Source organism: Camelina sativa, chromosome 14 (assembly GCF_000633955.1).
Source record: "Camelina sativa cultivar DH55 chromosome 14, Cs, whole genome shotgun sequence".
NCBI lineage: Eukaryota > Viridiplantae > Streptophyta > Magnoliopsida > Brassicales > Brassicaceae > Camelina > Camelina sativa.
Window position 1 is genome coordinate 21,622,015 of NC_025698.1, and position 24,260 is coordinate 21,646,274.

Here is a 24,260-nt window from a genome sequence, read left to right on the forward strand (position 1 = left end):
AGGGCGATTGTCACAGAAATGCGGAATCGTGGAAGTCCTGAAGAAAGAGCAGAGACGGAAGCTGTTAAGTTTTGTTCGGAGTGGGAACAGGATATTATAGATGTGAACTGGCATCCATTCAAAGTCGATGACTCTGATGGAAATCCAAAGGTTTGGAGTTTCCTGCTATGTAGTATCTCAAAAGATGGGATCTTTCCTGTTATATAGTATCTCAAGATTTCAAATGTGATATTGCAGATAGTGGTGGTTGAGACTGATAATAAATTGCTTAGGCTCAAGAAGTATTATGCTGTGAAGTGTTAAGAGCGAAACAAGAGATACTGGACCACAATGCAAGTGGTGGCTATATGATTCAGAATTTCTGGAACCATAAGGAAAACCAAGAAGCCACTATAGCGGAAGCAATAAAATCCATGTTGAAGGCTTGGTTTTGGTCTAAGAACCCTTTAAACATTTCTTAGTCTATGTTTAAACGTATATAAGAGACGTAATCAAAATTAATGTGCATTCGAGTATCACCATATTGTGTGTAATAAACAGAATTACGAAAAATGAAAGAGCATGGAGTGGTTCGGTAAATGTATCCAAAATAGGCATATACATATTGCTGATGAATATCGTATCCAGACCATCCAAGTACTTGGTGAGCTCCATGGCCATGTTTCCCTCCTTGTTGCCCTGTACCGACCACACTTGTCATCACACCTACCACCTCTTACGTTAGTCAGTTCCGACGCAATGTTGGTATTGATTCTTACGTCACATTACAGCGTAACTCGCAAGTTTGTATTCAAAGATCGAGAGTATGATGGACAACTACTCATCTACCTTCATTTACATGGTCTGTGGAGGTTACTTCAACATATACAACAAATACCATCACCTCCTAGTTAATTTTGATCCAGAGCACATTAATAACAGAAATCAGAGTTCTAAGAAGATGAATAAAACATATTTTGATGTAGTGGGATAATATAAACGCTCAAAGTTCCCAACAAAACACAATCGAAAAAGAAATAAAAACAGGGAAAAACCTTGGCTATTATAGTGAATTTTTTTCTAACTTTTTTCCAAACTTAATTTCTTCATCATTGTTCCCAATGTACACAACACTTCTCCTACAAGTGCGAGGTCTCTTGTGGGATCAACTTCAAACCCTTTCCTCCTCCAGATCCGGTCCTTGGTTCATCATGGAATATTTCAATGACATGACATAATTAGTAGTGAAGAGAAAACTGGAGGCCCACCAAGTTCAGAAGGGTCATTTTCCGACTTGAGAACTTTCATCTTGTAAGTTGTACTATCTAAAACATAGTGGTAATTTCCTATCTTGGAGAGGAAAAAGACATACTCAGCTTCTCAGATGTAGACTAGGCAGAGCGATGGCAAACAGTGATTGGGTCATAGCGTATCCCTCAGATGGCGGTGAGTATCTCTGTTTTGAAGGTTTTGATCATTGTCCCCTAGTCACGTCCTTTGATCATGAAAAGAAAAAGCAGAAGAGTCTATTTAGATATACTGTAACAAGAGATTTAGAGACAATTCATAGATTAGTAAAATTGTGCTAGAGAACCTTTGGCAGCCGTGGATCACCGCCTACATTTATGCAGATTGGCTAACATCAACTGGAGCAAGAAGCAGCTTTTAAATAGCCAAAAAGAGATCCTCCATCTTAGAGAACAATTGAAAGGATCAAATGTGTGATGATTTTGCAAACCAAGCTTCCATTGACCTGTTAAATCAAAAACTCTTATCAGCATATAAACAAGAGGAGGAATTCTGTAAACAAAGCAGCAGGCAGCTTTGGCTGGCAATTGCAGATAAAAATACAGGATATTTTCACGCGGCAACAAAATGGAAAAGAGCAATAAACAATATTTCAGAGCTAGAATCTGCTACCGGATCTTGTGTTTATGAAGAACAAGAGATAGCAAAAAGTGATTTCAGAGTATAACCAAAAAAAATTTACCTCTCTGGAGGGTTAAAGGGAGACAGTGGGCACTATCTCCTTGTATTACAACAGAAATGAACACTCAACTCATTTATATGCCAACTCCTCTGGAAATTAAACAAGCATGTTTCTCTACTTGAAAAAAAAAAATGTTTCTCTATACATGCTGACAAGGCCCCGAGACCTGATGGCTTCTTAGCAACACTTGTTTCTTCTCGACAATAACACTGTATGTCCAGTAAAACCTACATAACTCTTGCATCGCAGCTCCGATTTGCTTGAACTCACCTCCGTTGGAAAGCTGACTGAATTGCCTATAACTTTCGTGAAAGCCTTCATCTGAGTCCGATTTCTGGGACACTTTTGCCTGGCTCTGCATCATCCTTTCTCTTCTTTTCATTTGAATGTGTGTCATCCTTCATCTTAACCTGGAATGGATCAAAACACACAAATACTAAATGCGAAAAGACTCACTTGGACACTAAATGCATTAAAACACAATGAAAATACCAATGAAACACAATATAATGGATCATAACAACCATGAAAATTAATCATCTAAATTCTCTAATTATATCAACTTTCAGGTAAATTTTGTTACGCTGCAGAAATAAGAAGCATGAAGAAAATGTTACCTCCGAAAGACAAGTCTGACCCTGGAATCTCTGCAATGAAGATTTAGTATTCAAACCGAAATCACCCAAAAACGAATAAAGTAGAAATAAACAAAATTGCAATTTGAGGAAGATGAAGTACATACCCAAGCACGGTCTTTGATTAGAAATCTCTGAAACCCCACTAATCTTCGCTGGAGCAGAAGCGAAGTCTTAATTTACAAGCCCAAGCTTGCGACTAAGGGATGTAAAAAGAGACCGATAGACAAATTGAGAAAAAGTGTGTTATTTTGGTCAGTACCCAAACGACGAAGCGACGAAGAATTACAATTTTGAGAAGATGAAGCGCCCAAGACGAAGAAGCTATTTTTCATCCCAAAAAGTAAATAAAAATTGTGTCGTTTTGAAAAATATCCTTTTCTTTTTTAGTTTTATTTTGAAAAGCACACTTTTTCATAGTTAGAGGAGTAAAGATATAAAAGATTGATTGATTTCTTATTTTGTCAATTGAGATTACATGTGTTTATAATAAACTTGGTAACAAAGCCAACTATTCTCTCTTTCCCTCATAGTTTGATGATTAGGATATTTCACGCATATTAAAACAATGATGTATATAATTAATTTATTATTTACTTTTTCCTTTATGATTTATCTCTTTTTATTTTTGGTCATCTCATAAACCCCATCATAGTTATCAAACATCGGCAAATCAAGATACTAATTACCTTGCAGTGTACTCAACTCTTGCTCAGCATGTTCATGTTCAGCCTGCAAACTTTTTAGGTGCCCATCTACTTCAAATCGGTATTCTTCGTATGTATTGATTTTTTCTTTTAAGCTCTGCAGGAAGAAAGGAATATTTTTCATGTGGTTGAGATAAACTAGGAATGCAAAAGCTAGATCATTCTAGATACTAAGGCATAAATGAAAGAGAGATATCAATATTTTCCCACTTAAATAGTGATGACCATACCTCCGCTTACTGTGCAATATCCATCAGGCCAGTTTGGCTACTGAGAGCTGAAGATGACCTGATGGCCAACACTCCAATCTGTGAACATGGAGTCAGCCCTGGATTTGTGATTAAAGGGACTCCTGATTCAGGTCGTGTACTCGTCCTTAGATAAGGTGTCGAATGCCCAATCTCTGAAGTAGATGTTACCTGAATCTGAAAATCAAATACCAGAAAATCAATATGGAAAAGCGATTTAACATAAACATGAACTAAAAATTCTACCCATATATAGTAGCATATTGAAATATAATCCTTGAAACGAACATTAAGTTTACACCAATTAATAGGAGGAGGAACCACACACTGTTCAACATCGCCCGCCGCAACCTCTCTCGTCTCCTCTAACCTCTTGTGCTCAGCCTTGAAGTCGACAAGTTGTTGACCCAAGATTTTATTTAGCTGGGAGAGTTGAGCGTCGATTAGTTTTACTTGATGCATGAGGGCGGTAGCCTCTTCCTTATTCTTCATATGATCATTCATTATATGAAGAATTGCTTTGAAGCAATCTGTTGTCTCCTCCTCAACCGCGACTCTCGTCTTAGTAAACTCGTGTTTGATGGCATCTAGTGCTTTGTCTTCCAACTCGAAATCTGAATTGCGTTTTGGACATTTACTAGAACTCTCTCCGGCCATGTTGATGGCCTTTATTGCTTCGTCTTCCCACTCTGACATGCGTTATGGACGTTTACTGGAACTCTCTCCGGCGATAGCTCGAGTATAAAAATAAAAACAACCGTAAAAAACTTTAGTAAAAACAATAAGCGAAGTAAAAAAATGGCATAAATTAAAGAGAGAAGCCGATTTGGTGATTGCCTACAAAACATGGAGAAAAGAGGTAGATCTTGAATATGTAGTAAGAATTGATGATATTCATTATAGATTGAGAGGAGATTTATAGGTGCAATGATTGAAGAATAAGATGAAGAGAAGCAAACGATACAATGAATTTAGAGAGAAAAAGAGACAGTTAAAAAATAAATGAGAGTAGTAATGTTAAAACGGGTAGCCCGGACCCGTTTAGAGTGAATGCTTATGAGATGGATACACATCCAACATATGAAAAAGGTGAATACACATAACACATCCAACAGATGAATGCACATACCAGCTCGAAGTTTAATCCTGATTACTCCCTGTGTATTGAGCATCTTTTTCATATTCTTCGTCTCCTATGTTACCTGATAAAACTGTGAATTAGCAAAACCTCTTGTCTTAATAAGTCTCAGATAAAGAAGTCACTAAATTAGATAAATAATTTTTACTTACCTTCATATTCAGCAGAACCTCTTAACCAATTACGAGTACAGACTAACAAAGTGCAGACATTATTACCATCTCCAAATCCATAACAAGCTTTGCATGTTGAATGATCTCGCTCCTGAATTCAAAATCAAACAAACCAAAACATTGTCTAGTGTCTTTGTTTTTTCTCTACAGTCTCATTCTTTGTTATCTCTCGTAACGAAGAGATCTTGAGGATGTACCTAGCTGTTTTAGTGAACGATCAAGGAATTATGATTATTAAGTAACCCCAACAAGCAGAAATTGTAAATTTTTCTGTTTCCTTTGTTACTCTTTTAAACCATCCATTTTCATCCTTTAAACCATCCGTTTCTTTTTCTTTAACACAACATAAACGTTGCCATATATACCGATTTTTCAAAAACCACTTTATTAGCCATTCAAGTTTTTCAACAAATAGATTTCCTAAAATCAAAATTTTATTTAGCTGGGAGAGTCGGGATCTCAAAAATCAAAAACTGAGAAGATGAATTGACAAATAACAAGCAAGTGATCAACTAATGAGGCTTTTAACTCATAAAGACGTCCTATATAAAGCTAAAAGATAAACTCACCTCTAACATAAACTATGCAGAGCATGAACTTCAATGAAATAGGTTTTAGTGAACTGACTAAAGATCGATCATTTGGAATGTTATGATTTGTTACCTTGCAAACTTTTATCCAAATCACGCAAGAGTGAATACTTCTTCTGCAAAACATGGGGCAGCGGCACAAGATCTGCAACAGAGAGAGATATCAAGAAAGAGTTGCTTCAATACTATTGCCTGATATCCACAAAAGAAGAGGAAACCATGACAGAGCAAAACCAAAGAATGAACATATAGGTATTACCTTTGTGTCTTCGTTTTGCAGGAGCTGAACACTGTTCTTAGAACATTAAGAGTGAGAGATCATGCCAATATGCACAAAGTGAATGACGTTGAGCTACAACATAATCAAACACTACTAGGATCCCAAAAAAAGCAGAGAAGCTTATGAAACAATAACAACAACACATTAATTAAATGGGACTAAACGGGCTGAATATTGTATAACTTACCCATTTAATTAAATGGGTTTCGAAACCCATACTAACATCACTAGATATGAGGTAGAAGGTTAGTGAGTAACACTGCAGATTCAATGGCAAAGGAAGAGGGCATCAAGACTATCTAATGTCTTGTATTCATGAAGTTAATATTGAAGATAAGAGAATTAATCAAGCTGCTAGAGTTCAGGATTATACAAGCAAGACTTCAAAAACTGTAGATCAGAATTATACAAGCAAGACTTCAGAAACTGTGCACCCGACTTCAGAAGGGCCAGATTTCAGAAACAGAGTGCCCAGTCCGTACGGTGAGACCAAGGAAAGAATCATACCTTTCATTGTTTCATGACACACTTGAGTCTCATGTTCTTGAACTCTCTACCCCTAAACTTGTTGTCTTTCTAGCATTTTCATAACCAATGTCATCACTATCTTCTATTGTACCTTCATATTAGCAAAACCTCTCAGCCAGTTGCAGATGAAAAACTTATTTTAATATCCGGGATCTCAAAAACAAAAAACTGAGAAGATGAATTAACAAATAACAAGCAAGTGAGCAACTAATCAGGCTTTTAACTCATACGTCCTATATAAAGCTAAAAAATAAACTCATCTCTAACATAAACTATGCAGAGCATGAACTTCAATGAAATAGGTTTTAGTGAACTGACTAAAACATCACTAGATATGAGGTAGAAGGTTAGTGAGTAACACTGTAGATTCAATACTCTCTCCTCTCATCCATACTTTGAGATTTGGAAGGTCAACAAAGTACTCATTATCACTCCATTTCTTGATATCGGTGAGTGAGAATGGTCCCTGTGTTTTCCCTTCAGGCAGTTCTGGATCACATAGCTTGCTCTGGATCATAATGCTGGTACTCTCGACAGTCATTCGCCTCTTTGTCATTGCTATCATCATCGCTCAATTGAAAAATATCAACTTGACTTAATGGAGTTTGAGATACATCATCGTGATCATCATCGCTCAGTTCGATAAGATCTACTTGATTACATTGAGTTTGAGGTTCATCATCGTGATCAATCACTGGAACCCGTGGCTGATATGGTGAGTGACTTTGGTATTCATTTCTGTTGAAGAGCTGATCTTCAATAGAGAAAGGCAAAGAAGGCCAAATGGGTCAAAAATACGGCCAGAGTTTACAATATTCCCAAACTAATGAAGATGCATGTCCATGGTACGGAACACATTCAACTAATTGAGACTCCAAGTCACAGGCGAAGATATGCGGGTCCTTTCTGATGTAAACAGAGTTCGAGTTATGATTCATGAACGCTAGCAGCTGCGTTTCTTTTGTCTTAGAAAATCTCTTAGATTCCACTAGGTTCATCTTACATCGCCTTGAATCTCAGCTTATATTGAAGAACCCATTGAAGCGTTACTTTATCGAGCTTCCAAATCTCCATTACCGCTTATCACTCCATCCATATTGTAAAGAACCATCATCAGATTCGCCGAAAACCTATTCATCGTAATCAAATGTTTTCGGAAGTTTTCTCTGATTGATATGTTTCTCTTCATTGTATGTGTCATAGATAGCCACTTGAACTGTTGTGGCAATCCAATATACCACGGAACCGATCACTCTTCCGGGAGTCCACGGCCTGAGCGATATTTCTTGGGGACAAGTCAGTTCCGCATAGCTCCACATACTAGTTTTCGAGGAATAAGTCAGAACTTTCACCTTTTTAGAGGCAAGTACGTAGGAATTCCACTCTGCGCGAATCACCTTGTAGCTTAAACCTTTATCAAGAGAATCTTCGGTCATCAAAGACATAACAAACTCACTGAAATGAGCTTGAGGACACGGAATCTCATCATGGTTCCTCGTATTTACATCCCATAAGTAGTAAGTTTTTGGATGACGACCACAGAGAAGCAAACCATTTGATGAATCGATGTAGTAACCACGCTTTTTCAGAACGCCGGAATATTCCATTTTGTTGCCTATGATGCTCGTTGACAGTAAAGGCATTGGCTGTTGAGGTACATTGTTTTACTGATGAAGAAACTAATGAGATGGAATCTTGGTTTCCAATAGGTTAGGTAAGTGTTGCGGAAGACATGGTTGGAGACAATCTGAAGCCATCTCTTTGATACAAGAATCACCTTGTAGATTGTTTCAGGCAGTAACAGAAGAAGAATCTCAAACATTGCATCATCGCTGTTTAGAACCTCGTGAGCACTTAAATCAGAAATCATCTCCGAATTTTTTTTAGCCCTAATTGAAGAATACATTGCGAAACACACTGTGTTCTTCGATTGTCTATAAACAGAAAAGCCAAAACACAAATCAGAAAAATCAAAAATCCTTAACAAACAGAGGAATCTCAAAATAAATTTCACAAAGTCCGGACAAATCAAGCCTAAGAACTCAGTAAATCTAAAATTTCCAAAGCGAGTCTAACAATCAGCGCTAAATACAACAACAAAATTTGAGGTTTGTAACAAGAAACATAGAATAAGTGACTGACTAAATAAAAAGTGTGTAGAAAAAGTACCTTCTATCAAAAAGAGTAATTAACACTTTAATTTAGCAGCTTGCAAAAAAGTATTTGAAGTGTGGTGGCTGAAACATGAAGAAAGACCACGATTTCTGCCATCAGTGTTCGGATGGGGATAATGGAAGGCTTATCATTTGCAATGAATGTAAAAAGCCAATGTATCGTCAGCAATGTACAAGGAAATGGTAAGTTTCTGTCTAAACTTTAAAATGCATTTTGCTAAAATACGTTTTGGTTTCCAACTCGATTTGTTGTTTTTTTTGCAGGTATCAACATCTATTTTGTGAGAAGGGTGTTGTTGAAAAATGTCCTTTTTGCCTCAAAATTTGTAACTGCGGGGAATGCTTGAAATTGAAGGGTTTAATTGAGGTAAATGAGATTATCGTTAGCATCCATTTCAATATTTTAATGGCAGATGATTTTGTTTTTGAGAGAACCCCAAGACGTTTTTTTTTGTTTGTTAAAATTATGTTTGTTTTTCTGTCTTAAAATGTATCAAAGAGGAAACCGGATTCTGAAAGATGCCATCATCTCGAGTACATGATTGCATCGATGCATCTGTTTCTTAATGAGATAATTGAAGCTCAGAAGCATGAGAATTAAGTCGAGGCAAAGATTCAAGGTATGAATTTTCCGCTACTAATTCTTGGTTTATGTTCCTTCTGAGGGACCTCTGCTATTATATATATGACCTGATTCTATAGGAATACAATCTTTTGAAGTTAAGGCAACTGTGACAGAAGCCCCCGTTAATCAACGCATGTTCTGGTAAGCAACTTATGTTATCTAATACAAAGTTAGGATCTTTCATTTCAGTTTACTTGATCTTACTGCAGATCATCTTGTCTTGCACTGATCTCTATCAAACTTCAATTTTTGACTTGCACCGATGCTGCTCTTTTAAAGATTACAAGTATGAACTTTGTTTACACTGCTGTCAAGAGATTCGCAAAGTAAAGGAATATGTGCATGGTTCACATGCTTCAGAATCGAGCTCCACCTCCGATCCTGAGGACAAAGATAATCCTAACCAATCTATTAAGTGGCGCGTATATCATAACGAAAGAATCTTTTTTGCATCTGGTTTTGGTGAATGTGTTATCATGGAGCACGAATCTTACCGCTGACATTTATGTCAGACTTGAAACAGAAAGCAGATACTATCATGGCGTCATACAAGAAAATTCCTAGATTGTTGAACTGTAGCTGTCCTGGTTTGGAAACTGATAAGAAGAGAAAAACAGCTTCGACGAAGGAATCAAGTGACAACTACTTGTTCTCTCCTAAATCTTGTGATGTCTTAAAAGAAGAAGGGCTTCTGCATTTTCAAGAGCATTGGGCAAAAGGTGAACCAGTAATCGTTAGGAACACTCTCAAGAACATACCTGGTTTAAGCTGGGAGTTAGACGTTATGCTGCGAGCTATATGCGACTACATGAAATCATCAAAAGAAAGTTCTAATTGTTCAGAATACATTGAAGCAGATTCCTTCTTTGATGGTTACAAGAAAGGAAGAAGATATAAAAGCTCATGGCCTAAGATGTTGAAGTTAAAAGACTGGCCTCCTAATGATAGTTTTGAAAATGCTTTGCCTCGTCACTACACTGAGTTCATATCCGTGTTACCTTTCCAAGAATATAGCAATCCAGTAACCGGAATTCTTAACATTGCAACAAAGCTTCCTGATAAATTTCTCAAACCAGATATGGGTCCCAAAAGTTACATTGCCTATGGGTTCCCAGATGAGCTTGGTAGAGGCGATTATGTGACTAAGCTGCATTTGGATATGACAGACGCGGTTAATATACTGACACATATAGCTGAAGTAACTGTAAGTGAAAAAAGAAAAACCAAGGTTGAAATGCTAAAATGGAAATACAAGGAAGATGATGGTATTATTGGGTATTGTAGCCAAGAAGAAGAAGAAGAACCAAACGTGGAAAGCGAACAAAATCATCAAGAAATGGGAGGTGCTCTTTGGGACATATTTAGGAGTGAAGATGTTTCTCAGTTAGAACAGTATATTAAAAAGCATTGCTGAGAATTTAGACATGCATTTGGTCAACCAGTTATGGAGATAATTACTCACCTACTAGCAACAACCTTTTTGACTGAGATTTTACTTTCTTGGTACTGACCAATCATTCTATTTAACAGTAGAGCATAAAAAAAACTCAAGAATGAATTTGGTAAGTACTCAAACAACTATATGTTACTCTCTTTTCGACTGGATTGGGTTATATTAACGGATTTTATTTTGTCTGTTATTATAGGGATTGAGCCATTGACATTTGTGAAAAATCTAGGAGAAGCGGTATTTATTCATGCGGGTTGTCCTCATCAAGTTCAGAATCTAAAGAAAAAACTTTCGGGTTGGATATGTATAGGATTTATCAATAGGGTTGGGTGACCTGACCTGAAATGCAGAGCTCTAAGTAAAACTGAATAGTTTCTGATCTTCCACCTTTTACTATCATCATACCATTTGTTTTGTAGAGGAAACTCTAATCAAAAACTCTGTTTCTGTATGAACAGTCATGCACAATAATTCCAGTTGACTTTGTGTCACCAGAGAACATCCGTAAGTGTCTGTGTCTGACCGAAGAGTTTCGCTGACTTCCCGTGGGCCACTCATCCAGAGTTGACAAAGTTGAGGTCAGCCTTTGTTGATGGATGTCGTGTGCATTGTTGATTGATGTCGTGTGTAGGTTAGCCATACCAATGGCACATTGGTTTAACTAGAAGAACTAGTATAACTCGTAGAAATATGTACTTTGATAGGTCATAGTTTCTCTCTTCTAAATGATCGAGCAAATTTTTGAGTTTGTTTGACTGCGTAGATAATCATCTTCTTTATTGTTGCTCTTTACTTTATATATTCATTCACTTGCCTCACCATTTTAGACTTTTCATGGTAAAAGATAAAGAAGATGCTCATCTACGCGCTTTCGGAAGTATTGTAAGAACTATAAACAATACGAGGAGAGCCTATTACGGGAGGGAGACACAAAAGTATATTTGTTAGAAGTGAGTTTGGTGTTTCATGTTTTTTCCTTTTTGGTATAACTCATGATACACTTCCTTTTTGGCTGCACGTTTTCTTTGTGGCTAAGAGTTATGATTTATCGTGTTTTGGTTTTTTCATGGCTAACAGATTGTTGACTAAAACAAATATGGAATTGGGATTTCCCTCGAGAATATACTCACTTGGTTGGGAGCCGGAGTGTGATAAAAGCCTCAACTACCATAGCAAGATTGCATTTCTAGAAGATGTGAAAAAGGCTGTTGGAAAAGTAGTGTGGAACCGAATTTGTAATTCACCTTTGGGGGTAATTGCACGGTTTGTTACAAATAAATTCTACTGGTCGTTGAAGATTGTCAAAACGCTTCTTGTAAAGCAATTTGTCTGCAACAAAAAATACGAGATATGGTTCTTGTTCGGTAGTACACCAGCTCGGTTTTCCCTATCAGAGTTTGAAAACATAACATGACTAAACTGTGCACCTTTACCAGATAAAAATGATAAGGAAATAGATGTGCGGAAAGGTGTGCATGAAGACTTGTTGAAAAAGATGAGAGTCAGAGTATACGAGAACCCAAGTACGTTCGATCTGGAAAAAGATGAGAGTCAGAGTATACGAGAACCCAAGTACGTTCGATCTGATGCAAGTGGTTAAGGATGTTGCAACTTGGTCAGATGACGACAAAACTCGCTATGCGTATTTGTCTATTTTAGCTGTTGTCATCAAGGGCCACGATCTCAAGACAAAACTACGTAAACGAGCTCTTATGGTATTCGATTTGCCCAAGTTTGAGGGTTATCCATGGGGGAGATTGGCTTTCAAGACTCTAATTAAATCAGTCAAGAAGGCAGATTTGGAGGGAGACTCAATCACAATACATGGCTTCCTACAAGTACTGCAAATATGGATGTACAATCTTTTCCCTGATTTCGGACAACAGTTTGGTGATCCATCAGGTACCATAAGTCCTCCTCTTCTGAAGTTCAAGGGTAAAAAATGGTATCGGACAAGAAATGTCGATCAGATCTTAATTGATGATGAGGTATATGGAGCGATACTTATGTATCGTGTTTGGGTTAATTCAATTTGTTTTTACCGTGAAAGATGTTGATTTCACTTTTGTTTTCCTACATCTTTGTATGTAAACATTGAGAATGCTTTCATCAATAAGTCATAGCCAACTGTTTGGGATGATGATAGTGGGGATAAGAAGATTGACGCTCTTGTGCAAGCCATATGCAAAGAAGGAGGTTTGGGAGATGTTACTTGGGTGGACCAAGGCTTTAAAAGCGTTGATAAAGAAAATAATACAGCTCCCAAACCTCCCGAAGATTCTGAAGAGAGAAACCATGGAGAAGAAAAGAGGAAGAAAAGGACAAAAACTATGACTGAAGGGGAATGGCTTCGAAGTGTTTTGAGAGGGAAGAAAAAGAGAAAAAAATGACTACAGACGAATGGTATCCAAATTTTTTTGAAAATGTGGTTAGAAACTGTGTTGAATGTAAGTCAAAAGCGTAGAGGAAAGGAACCAGTTCCCAAAGCCTCTCCACCACATCAAAGACCTATCTCAAACAACTGCTGCTTGCTTTTCTTCTCTTTCTTCAATGAAATAGGTTTTAGTGAACTGACAAAAGATCGATCATTTGGAATGTTATGATTTGTTACCTTGCAAACTTTTATCCAAATCACACAAGAGTGAATACTTCTTATGCAGAACATGGACCAGCGACACAAGATCTGCAACAGAGAGAGATATCAAGAAAGAGTTGCTTCAGTATTATTGCCTGATATCCACAAACGAAGAGGAAACCATGACAGAGCAAAACCAAAGAATGAACATATAGGCATTACCTTTGTGTCTTCGTTTTGTAGGAGCTGAAGACTGTTCTTACCGCCGTCAGTTTCATGCCTTACTTTGGCTACAATGTATAGTTATATATTTAGTCTTGATTTCTATTTCATTCTGTACCAAAAAAATATAAAAGAAACAGAAACAACAACACATCTTTTTGAAATCATGTTTGATTACTCTCACGGAATATTTCAATGAGTTTGTTCCTGATTTTTATCTTCAAAGCGGAGGCTTCAGCGGGGTTAAACCACTTCTCGTCAATCTGGAGGTGGAAGTATGTTAGCAACAAATAATTTATAAGAGAGAGGGAGGGGGCAGGGGGGAGGGGTTAGAAGCTAAACACACCAATCCAAAACCGTTCAATTGCAGCCTCTGAGGAGCGTCCTCGATGAACTGTTTTATGAAGAAGAGCACAAACAGACCACAGTCGGATGCATTCTCCTGTTGCAGAACCTGTTGAGAAGGTCAAATAAAAAGTTAAGATGAGTTCTACACTTTGTCTTTAAATACAATAATTTGCAACTTCGAACTAAAAGATATTAACTTCCACTTCAGCTTCGTTGATCCAATTGGGGAGGTCTCTCCATATTTTTTCTGAAATAGGTAAATCCGGTGAAAGAGTACTCATAAAGATTCATTCCTCTCTTAGAAAACTGCAACAATAAGTTGTAAACAATAGAATCTAATGAAGATGGTCTTACTTAAGTAGTCAGCATTAAAATCATTGGTCAGCCACCTTTTGATATGATTGAAAATTGAACTTGTTGGGTGAAGGCTTAGTGAATCTAAGTGAAGTAAAGTCACTCCTGATTCGTCTTTCTTCTCTGGAATGCAAATTATTACTATGCTCCAGTGCCGACTGAAATATGCAAGAGAAAATACCATGAAACATTCTAAACAGTTCGCGCTGAGGATAACATTTCTCCATTCAAAAGAGATGCCATAACTCTGATCTAACGTAGCATTTTTTGCAGTCCCTGCTTAAAATGACCATAATTGTCTGTTCATGCCATACAGATGCAATCAGTGGGATTCGATAGACAACAGTTAGGAAATTACTTACGCTTCATGTATTGGTATGAATATATATGATTTACAGAATAGATTTAAACCATTTCACCACCGCCTCAACTTCACAAAACCATTACCCTTATTACATTGAAAGGACAAGACGAAGAGACCAATTAATACATTAGTAGCCAAAAATAAGATATGTGAATCACATCTTTCATCTACTTTTGCACATGAAATATTTAAATTCAACCATCTACACAACAATGAAACTTAAACATCCTTCATCTAATATGTTTAAGTTTTTATTTAGACTCAATTTTTTATTTTATTTATAGAAACCAAACCTTCTTTGAAATAATTTTTACGAGCTTCGCGTAGAAAAATGTATTGAAGAAATGACAATTCAAAGCTATCCTATTTTCTGAAAACACATGGTGCTGCATGAACCTAGCCAAATAGCACGGAGAATAATCACATAAAAGCCATAAGACGAGAAAGATAATGTAAATACATAGATCTGTCACTCTAAACTCACCTGATGTAGAAATTCATAACTTCCGATGAGAGAAAATTTCCAGGTATAAGGCATTTAAAATCTTCAAGAGACACTTGAAGACATTCTGGGTTATCCCTGACCACCAGATGAAGTAAAACTAATAAACAGGTCATATATTATTGACAAAAAAAAACAGGTCATATATCAAAGTATTGGAGTCAGTAAAGCTACGCCAACTACATGATAACTCTTTTACCCACCTTGATGGGTAGCAAATCACTTTTGGTAACCTGAAGATTTAACCAAGATTAAGTTATTTTTCCAGCAAAAATCGGTCACTTAATGAATGTAAGCAGAAGCACTCCTCTTTTACCCTTCAGGTAGTTCAAATATTGTCTCAGCTGACTCTGACTCCTCAACCACCTCGTTTTCCAGCTTGTTGGTGTTTGGAATGGAGTTTTTGCGCTTTTCCTCCACAGCCCCAGAGACTTTCCCAATCGACAAACTATTTACACACTGGTAAGAATAAGAAAGAATTTCGGCAACTATCCTCACCTTTTTAGGTAAGCAATAAGTCTTTTTTATACAGCTGAAAACAAACAACAGTTCAAACGTTACACGATGCAAAATATTCACGAAATTAGCTGAAATGCTTATCAACAATTCAATCCCATCTTCTTGGTTACTGGCATGGAATCACAGATTTTGCTACGAAATAATTTCTTTAGCTTTTTCCAACTCAATGCCTTTGAATCCTAACCACTCTGATTCAATCTGTAACCATTGTTAACTAACTTCATGAATGAATCAAGATCGTCACTGTGTTCATCAACTAAGGCAGATAAATGAGCATCATATTCTACCGATGTGGGACTTATTCTAACACGGGACAGCAGAAACTGAATTAGCTGCCCGGAAAACCCCAATCCGTCTCTATTATGTGCACCACCATCTATCTGTAAAACTTGAGGATTGGGCCCAAGAAACTCATCATCTTATATTGTTATTCTATATGGTAACTATATATCCATATAATAATCTATTCTATGTCAAACTTCATATCATGGTGGTCTATTCTATGTTAATATTGTATGTGTATATATATGGCATTACCTGTTCAGGCACCTGATCACCATTCACGGCTTTGCTTTCGCTTTTAGAAGGACATCCACCAGTTATGTTATACAACCTATGCATGCTCCTAATCTCGTCCTTCAGGAATCGTACCTCGCCCATCATTTCTCCAAATTCCTTCTCGTAAGGTTCTTTCGAACAACTCAGGTACCCTTCACACATCATTACTGATTTCTGGTCATATACGGTGGCCATCTGACGAAGAAGAACTGAAATGTCCAACAGTTCAACTGTCTTGTTGGCCCTACGTCGTTTCCTTCCAGGTTCATTGGCATCTTCTGCTCTTTCTTTAATCATCGTCTCATCATCTCTATCAGCATGCTCTGACGACTCGGCATACCTCAGGTTCTGTAACACAGCCTCATCTTTGGTGACCCCACCAGTCCATGTGTTCAGTTCAAATGGGTAGTCCTCTGCTATTAAAGCAAGCATATTATCAACTGCAAGATCCAGACTCTCCTTGAACCTTAGTGACTCCTCTCATCAGTCTTTTACTAACAACGCCTTCACCGTTGCCTATCCATACACAGATTATATTAGTAAGAGACATCAAGCAACATAGTCGCAGTACAACAAATATAGAATAACACACACAAAAGATACTTGTCCTCTATTATCAAGATTCTTTGCAGATTTTACATTGATGATCAACCTCCTAGCCAGATCGTGTTCTTCCATATCTCCTTCTAGTACATTAAGAGGACCTATTATAGCATGACAGCTGCAGACAGTTACAAGTACCATGGCCTGAGCAAACCCTTGCACCACAACTGATTTTTGTGCATCGTAGTGGAAAGGATGATTTGCCGTTACACTTTGAACAGTTAGTAGGAATGATTCCCGCCCCCATGGGTAGTTCAAGAACTCTTCAATATCACCAAGCATCGCTACTACCTCAGGTCTGATCAAAGTACAACCACTTGTCGGACACAATATCCCTTCAACGATTAGTAAAAGCGCTAGCCTAAATCGTCCCAAAGGAGTTTTGCATTCTTTGTTGTTTAGGATGTCTACAATATTTTGCGGTGTTGGTTCAGTCTTCAACTTTCCAAACAAAGATTTCCAAATTTCCCCTTTCTCTTTTCTGGTACCCAAGGTCTTGCAGTTCAAACTAGTAACTAGAGAAAAGTCTTCAATGGCGTATCTTATTGGCTTCCGAGGAAAGGTCCACCACAACTCTGATTTCCTGGTTGTCTTCAACTGCAGTGTCAAAAGTAATGCAAAAACTGAGCGGAGAACGTGTGTTCCCTCATCTGCATTATGTAACTAAATTGGGACTCTACCAATTGCTTCTTCTGGTCGTTGTCCAACTCCAATGCCTTTTTTATAGTTTCTATCCAGTGGAGGTTGAGGTAGTTATTTACTCTCCTCTGCCCACATGGTTCACACCCAGTCTTAAACATCCGTCTTGGCAATTCAAACTCAGCCATCCTGCAAAAAAAATAGATAACTGTCAGTTACATATGAGGTAAGAGGTGCCCGGAGATTCATCTTGTAGTTAACTTTAAAACTAAGAAGAAAGAAACAGCATATAGAGAAAAGACCACACTCATACACAGCATATAGAAAAAAGATCAAACTCATAAACAACATATAGAGAAAAGACCACACTCATAAACAGCATATAGAAAAGACAACATTTGAAAACAAGCATACAGAAATGACCACGCTCATATAAATAGCCCTATATACTAGCAAAGAATCACGCCATACAGAGTGAAAAAGTAAATCTGAAATCAATACACAGTATTGACAAAGCATTCCATAGAATGAATTCCCTAGCACAAACATACCATATTTGGGTCCATTCTACAACAACAAAAGGAAAAAAAAAAGAAGAAAAAAAAAATTATATTACTGTTTCTCGTATCACCATCATGATGTGATCATGGATGGGGCTAAGGAGGATGAGCTTGTAGCTGAGTTTGAAGCTGAGGAACATGTAGCTGAGCTTGAACCTGAGGAGCTTGTAGCTGAGGAACCATTGTTTGTACCGGAAGGACCAATGACTAGAGCAAAAGCTAAGAAGCTAAAGGATGCACTAAATGGGCTTATTCAAGAGCTTATGGTCAAAGAGAGCATTGAAAAATCTATTGAGGATGATACCTATCAAGTCCATCCCACTTTGAACCTAATTCAAGTCCAAGAAAGCCCAAAATAATCACTTTATTTTGTGGTCAAAGAAGAGTGACGAAAATTGAGATACATGCACCTAGAGTCACTTTGGAGGAAAGGATACATGCACAAGAATTGGGTCTTCATTTAACCATCTATCTTAATTGTTTTTTTTAAGTTTTAAGACTAGTTAATACTTGGCTTTGTTACCAAGTTTTCTTATCCTATATAAACTCATGTAAGATCATTGAAATAACAATCCAACTTTTTATCAAAACCTTTTCTTTTTGAGAGTGATTCTCTTCTGTTCTTTGTGAACAAAACCGATTGCTTGGTGTGATTCCAACAATCAAAACCGACTACTTGGTGTGATTCCGATAGTCAAAACCCCGATCTCCTTGGTGCGAGGCTGAGAGATCCGATCTTTTTGGTGTGAGGCTGAAAGATCAAACCGGTATATCAAGAGTCTTTCCGCAACTCTTGTGCGACCATTCATTCCACCATCCTTATTCTTGAGGCTTCGTCGTCTTTAGAATCAAGGTGTCTCTATCAACCAACTCGAAGGTGCCGAATCCTTGGGAGGATCATATCAAGTGGTATCAGAGCACACCCTTGAGTTTGGTATTATATCATTTTATCATCTTCTAACCGTTCATCTTCTTCCTATCATTTTCTATCTTTCAATCTTCTATCTATCATCTTTCTATCTTTCCATCTTCTTTATTTTCATCTTCTCATCTTTTCATCTTCTATTTCTATTTATTTTATTCTTAAAAAAAAAAGAAAAAAAAAAAAGCAAAAAGAAAAAAAAGAAAAAAACAAAACAAAAAAACAAAACAAAAAAAAAAGGAAAAAAAAAGAGAGAAAAAAAAGTTCTTTTCTATTCAAAAAAAAAAAATCTACTTCTATCAATCGGTTCTATTTTATCTTTTGGTATCTCGCTGAGTTTGATTCTGTTTCGACTGTTTTGGAAAAACATTGGGTTTGATTGGTTTCTGTTCTATTAGAACCTTTGAGAGTCACTAGAACACACTTTGAGAGTTGAGAGTAAACACTTGTGAGTGAAACACTTGAGAGTAAACACTTGTGAGGATTTTGTTTTTGTGAGTTTGTTCATCTTGCAGGTTTCTTCAAATATGGCTGACGGAGAAAATAACAACCATGAAGTAGAACAACCCGGGAGACTTCAAAATATCCAGATGGAAGCATTGTTGGGAGAAATGCGGAGGATGATGAGGGTTGAGATGAATGCAGTCTATGAGAGGTTGGACGAAGTTCAAGCAGAAGCACAACAAAGGCAACCACAAAACTTGCCTAATCAACAGAGGAGAGTAGGAGAGGAGTTAAGAATGCCAAGAGATGTAGCAGCTGAAGATTACTACAGTCGTAGTGGAAACTCATCTCAAGGAGGCCGAAGGAGACCTAGACGTGTGCGAGAAGGCAGAGAAAGAAATGATGATAACATTGGAGGGCTGAAGTTTAAAATTCCACCATTTATTGGGAAGAATGATCCAGATGTCTACTTGGAGTGGGAGAAGAAGGTAGAACAAGTTTTCAATTTTCAACACTATTCTGAGATCAATAAGGTGCGAATGGCGGCTGTTGAGTTTAGTGAGTATGCGCTTAGCTGGTGGGATCAGTTGGTGACTTCACGAAGACGTAATGGCGAATATCCGATTGAGACTTGGGCTGAGATGAAGGCTATCATGAGGAGAAGGTTTGTTCCGGGCCATTACCACCGCGATCTGCATCAAAAGCTAAGGAGACTGACTCAGGGAAGTCGAAGTGTGGAGGATTACTATCAAGAGATGGAGATTCTTTTGATAAGAGCTGATGTGGTTGAGGACCGAGAAGCTACTATGGCTAGATTCATGAGTGGGTTGAACCGAGATGTCCAAGATAGGCTTGAGATGGAGCATTACGTGGAGCTTGAAGAGATGTTACATAAAGCAATCTTGGTGGAAAAGCAACTCAAGAGAAGAAGTTCTACGCGGATAACTTATGGTGCTGGTTCATCTAACCCAAAAACAAGTTACCAGAAGGAAGAAAAGCCAGTTGTTATTCCAAAGGCTGAAGCGAAGCCAATTGTTGCCAATCAAGTTACCAAGGACAAAGCTGAGGCTACCAGAACCCGAGCTCGTGATGTGACGTGTTATAAGTGTCATGGCAGAGGACACTATGCGCATGAATGTTCCAACAGAAGAACCATGATTCTCTTGGAGAATGGAGAGTTTGAATCAGAAAATGAAGAGGTGGTTTCGGATTCACTAGAAGAACTTGAAGAAATTCCAGCAAAGGGTGAGATATTGGTGGCAAGGAGATCACTTAGTGTTCAAACTGTGATTGTGGAACATGAGCAAAGGGAGAATCTATTTCATACAAGGTGCCATGTCCGAGATAAGGTATGTTGTCTCATAATTGATGGCGGGAGTTGTACTAATGTGGCGAGTGAAACAATGGTCAAGAAGCTTGGGCTAACTACGGAGAAACACCCGAAGCCATATAAGCTGCAATGGCTTAATGATGATGGTGAGATGAAGGTTAGTATCCAAGTAAAGGTTCCTATTGTCATTGGGAAATATGAGGATGAGGTTTTGTGCGATGTTCTACCTATGGAGGCAAGTCATATTCTTTTGGGAAGACCATGGCAATCTGACCGGAGAACAAGCCATGATGGTTTCACCAATCGTTATTCTTTTGAGTTCAAAGGCAAGAAGATCATTTTAGTTCCGTTGACACCTCATGAAGTTTATCAAGATCAGTTGATTCTCAAGCAGAGGAAAGAAACAAACACCATGAGCGACCCCACAAACACAATTCACCAAAAAGAGAGCGAGAGTTTGAGAAAAACCAAGTCAAAGGCCTGTGAGAGAAAACCTGTGAGGCATTCAAATTTCTTTGTGAGAAAAGGAGAGGTTAAGAGAGCTTTATTTTCAAAACAATCTTTGATCATGTTTGTTTTCAAAGAAACTCTCATGAATTTTTCTGACCTTGCACCGGTGTTACCGAGTGAGATAACCTTTCTTTTGCAGGATTTTGAGGACGTATTCCCGGAGGACAATCCGAAAGGTTTACCACCTATCCGTGGTATTGAACACCAAATAGACTTTGTTCCTGGTGCATCACTTCCAAACCGACCAGCTTATAGGACTAATCCTGTGGAGACATTGGAGTTGCAAAGACAAGATAATGAGCTCATGGAGAAGGGACATGTTAGAGAGAGCATGAGCCCATGTTCAGTCCCATTCCTAATTGTGCCCAAAAAGGATGGAAGTTGGCGCATGTGTGTTGATTGTAGAGCTATCAACAACATCACGGTAAAGTATCCACATCCTATTTTTACTCAGCCTTTGCATGATATTTCTAAGGATTTTGTGCTTGGTTTGCCTAGAACTAGGACTGGTAAAGATTCAGTTTTTGTGGTTATTGAACGATTTTCAAAAATGGCGCATTTCATACCTTGTCACAAAACTGATAATGCTTTGCATGTTGCTGAGTTGTTCTTCAAAGAAATTGTTCGTTTGCATGGAGTGCCTAAGTCAATTGTTTCTGATAGGGATACAAAGTTTTTGAGTTACTTCTGGAAAACACTTTGGTCTAAACTAGGGACTAAGTTACTATTCTCCACTACTTGTCATCCACAAACTGATGGTCAAACTGAAGTAGTTAATAGAACTTTGTCTACTCTCTTGCGAGCTTTGATCAAAAAGAACATTAAAACTTGGGAAGAATGTTTACCACATGTTGAGTTTGCATACAATCAATCAGTTCATTCTTCAACTAAGTTTTCTCCATTCCAAATTGTTTATGGCTTTAATCCTTTATCTCCATTGGATCTAACCCCTCTACCTTTGAGTGAAAGAGCTAGCTTGGATGGGAAAAAGAAAGCTGACCTTGTCAAACAGATCCATGAGAAAGCTAGAATCAACATTGAGGAGAAGACAAAGCAGTATGCAAAACAAGCAAACAAAGGAAGGCGCAAGATGGTTTTCAAACCAGGAGACCAAGTGTGGGTTCACTTGAGAAAAGAACGGTTTCCAGCTGAAAGGAAGTCAAAACTGATGCCTAGAATCGATGGACCCTTTGAGATCACAAGAAAGATTAATGACAATGCTTACCAACTTGATCTTCAAGGTAAGTACAATGTGAGTTCAAGCTTTAATGTTTCTGATTTGGTTCCTTTTGTGGCAGATGATCCAGATTTGAGGTCAAATCCTTTTCAAGAGGAGGGGGATGATGTGATCATGGATGGGGCTAAGGAGGATGAGCTTGTAGCTGAGTTTGAAGCTGAGGAACATGTAGCTGAGCTTGAACCTGAGGAGCTTGTAGCTGAGGAACCATTGCTTGTACCTGAAGGACCAATGACTAGAGCAAAAGCTAAGAAGCTAAAGGATGCACTAAATGGGCTTATTCAAGAGCTTATGGTCAAAGAGAGCATTGGAAAATCTATTGGGGATGATACCTATCAAGTCCAGCCCACTTTGAACCTAATTCAAGTCCAAGAAAGCCCAAAATAATCACTTTATTTTGTGGTCAAAGAAGAGTGACGAAAATTGAGATACATGCACCTAGAGTCACTTTGGAGGAAAGGATACATGCACAAGAATTGGGTCTTCATTTAACCATCTATCTTAATTGTTTTTTTTAAGTTTTAAGACTAGTTAATACTTGGCTTTGTTACCAAGTTTTCTTATCCTATATAAACTCATGTAAGATCATTGAAATAACAATCCAACTTTTTATCAAAACCTTTTCTTTTTGAGAGTGATTCTCTTCTGTTCTTTGTGAACAAAACCGATTGCTTGGTGTGATTCCAACAATCAAAACCGACTACTTGGTGTGATTCCGATAGTCAAAACCCCGATCTCCTTGGTGCGAGGCTGAGAGATCTGATCTTTTTGGTGTGAGGCTGAAAGATCAAACCGGTATATCAAGAGTCTTTCCGCAACTCTTGTGCGACCATTCATTCCACCATCCTTATTCTTGAGGCTTCGTCGTCTTTAGAATCAAGGTGTCTCTATCAACCAACTCGAAGATGCCAAATCCTTGGGAGGATCATATCACATCATCTAAATTCCCTTATTATATTAACTTTCAGGTAAATTTTGTTTAGCTGCAGAAATAAGAAGCATAATAATTAATCTCAGAAATCCAGCAAAAAAAAATGTTACCTCCGAAAGACAAGTCTGACCCTGGAATCTCTGCACCGCATTACAATTCTGAAGATTTAGTATTCAAACCGAAATCACCCAAAAACGAATAAAGTAGAAATAAACAAAATTGCAATTTGAGGAAGATGAAGTACATATCCAAGCACGGTCTTTGATTAGAAATCTCCAAAACCCCACTAATCTTCGCTGGAGCAGAAGCGAAGTCTTAATTTACAAGTCCAAACTTGCGACTAAGGGATGTAAAAAGAGACCGAGAGACAGATTGAGAAAAATTGTGTTATCTTGGTCAGTACCCAAACGACGAAGCGGCGAAGAATTACAATTTTGAGAAGATGAAGCGCCCAAGACGAAGAAGCTATTTTTCATCCCAAAAAGTAAATAAAAATTGTGTCATTTTGAAACATATCCTTTTTTTTTTAGTTTTATTTTGAAACTCTTCAGGGTCATAGTTCCAATTTATTATAGTTCATTGTTCATTATTGTATCAGAATGCATTCCAATTTATTTTACGGAAGTTTTTTTTTTTTGTTAAAAATTTATTTTACGGAAGTTAAGAGGAGAAGACTATTCTATATGCGTCAAGGGAGCAGTCCATTCCATAACGTCTACAGAAAAGTCTGATATCGTTTCATTTTTTTTGTTAGAAAGTTATTCTTGTAATTTACAATTTCTTAAATCATACTATTGAGAGTTGAAAAATAGCTGTTTTACTCTTAGTACTTTTCGGAGTATTAAAAAAATTACCTTTTATTTCCTCTGTAATAATAAAAAAAGGAAATAGTATTTTTTTTTTTACGAAATGAAATAAAAACCAAGACGACACAAATATTTACACATTCTAGCCAAAGTAATAAAGGCATGAAACTGAGGCCGGTTTCATCTTTTCACGTTAAAAGATGAAAAACCAGTGGGATATTTTATTTATTTACAACTTGTGTTCCCAAGGACCACCGTAGTGTGGTATAGAATGCTCCCACTTGACCCCTGTAGAATGGACTGCTCTTAACTTCCTTAA

The 24,260-nt window shown here is 37.6% G+C and overlaps 1 long non-coding RNA gene and 4 pseudogenes across 1 annotated transcript; 1 reads left to right on the forward strand and 4 right to left on the reverse strand.

The window, feature by feature from the left end:
* Nucleotides 793-3,031, reverse strand: LOC104742128. Its single transcript, XR_760450.2, has 5 exons — nucleotides 2,712-3,031; nucleotides 2,587-2,616; nucleotides 1,970-2,379; nucleotides 1,574-1,732; nucleotides 793-1,474 (listed from the first exon to the last, which is right to left on the reverse strand). It is a non-coding gene; the product is annotated as an uncharacterized LOC104742128 (long non-coding RNA).
* LOC104742130 lies at nucleotides 6,008-7,004 on the reverse strand (annotated as a pseudogene).
* Nucleotides 6,943-8,138, reverse strand: LOC104742129 (annotated as a pseudogene).
* On the forward strand, nucleotides 9,534-11,110 carry LOC104743849 (annotated as a pseudogene).
* On the reverse strand, nucleotides 13,479-16,391 carry LOC104743850 (annotated as a pseudogene).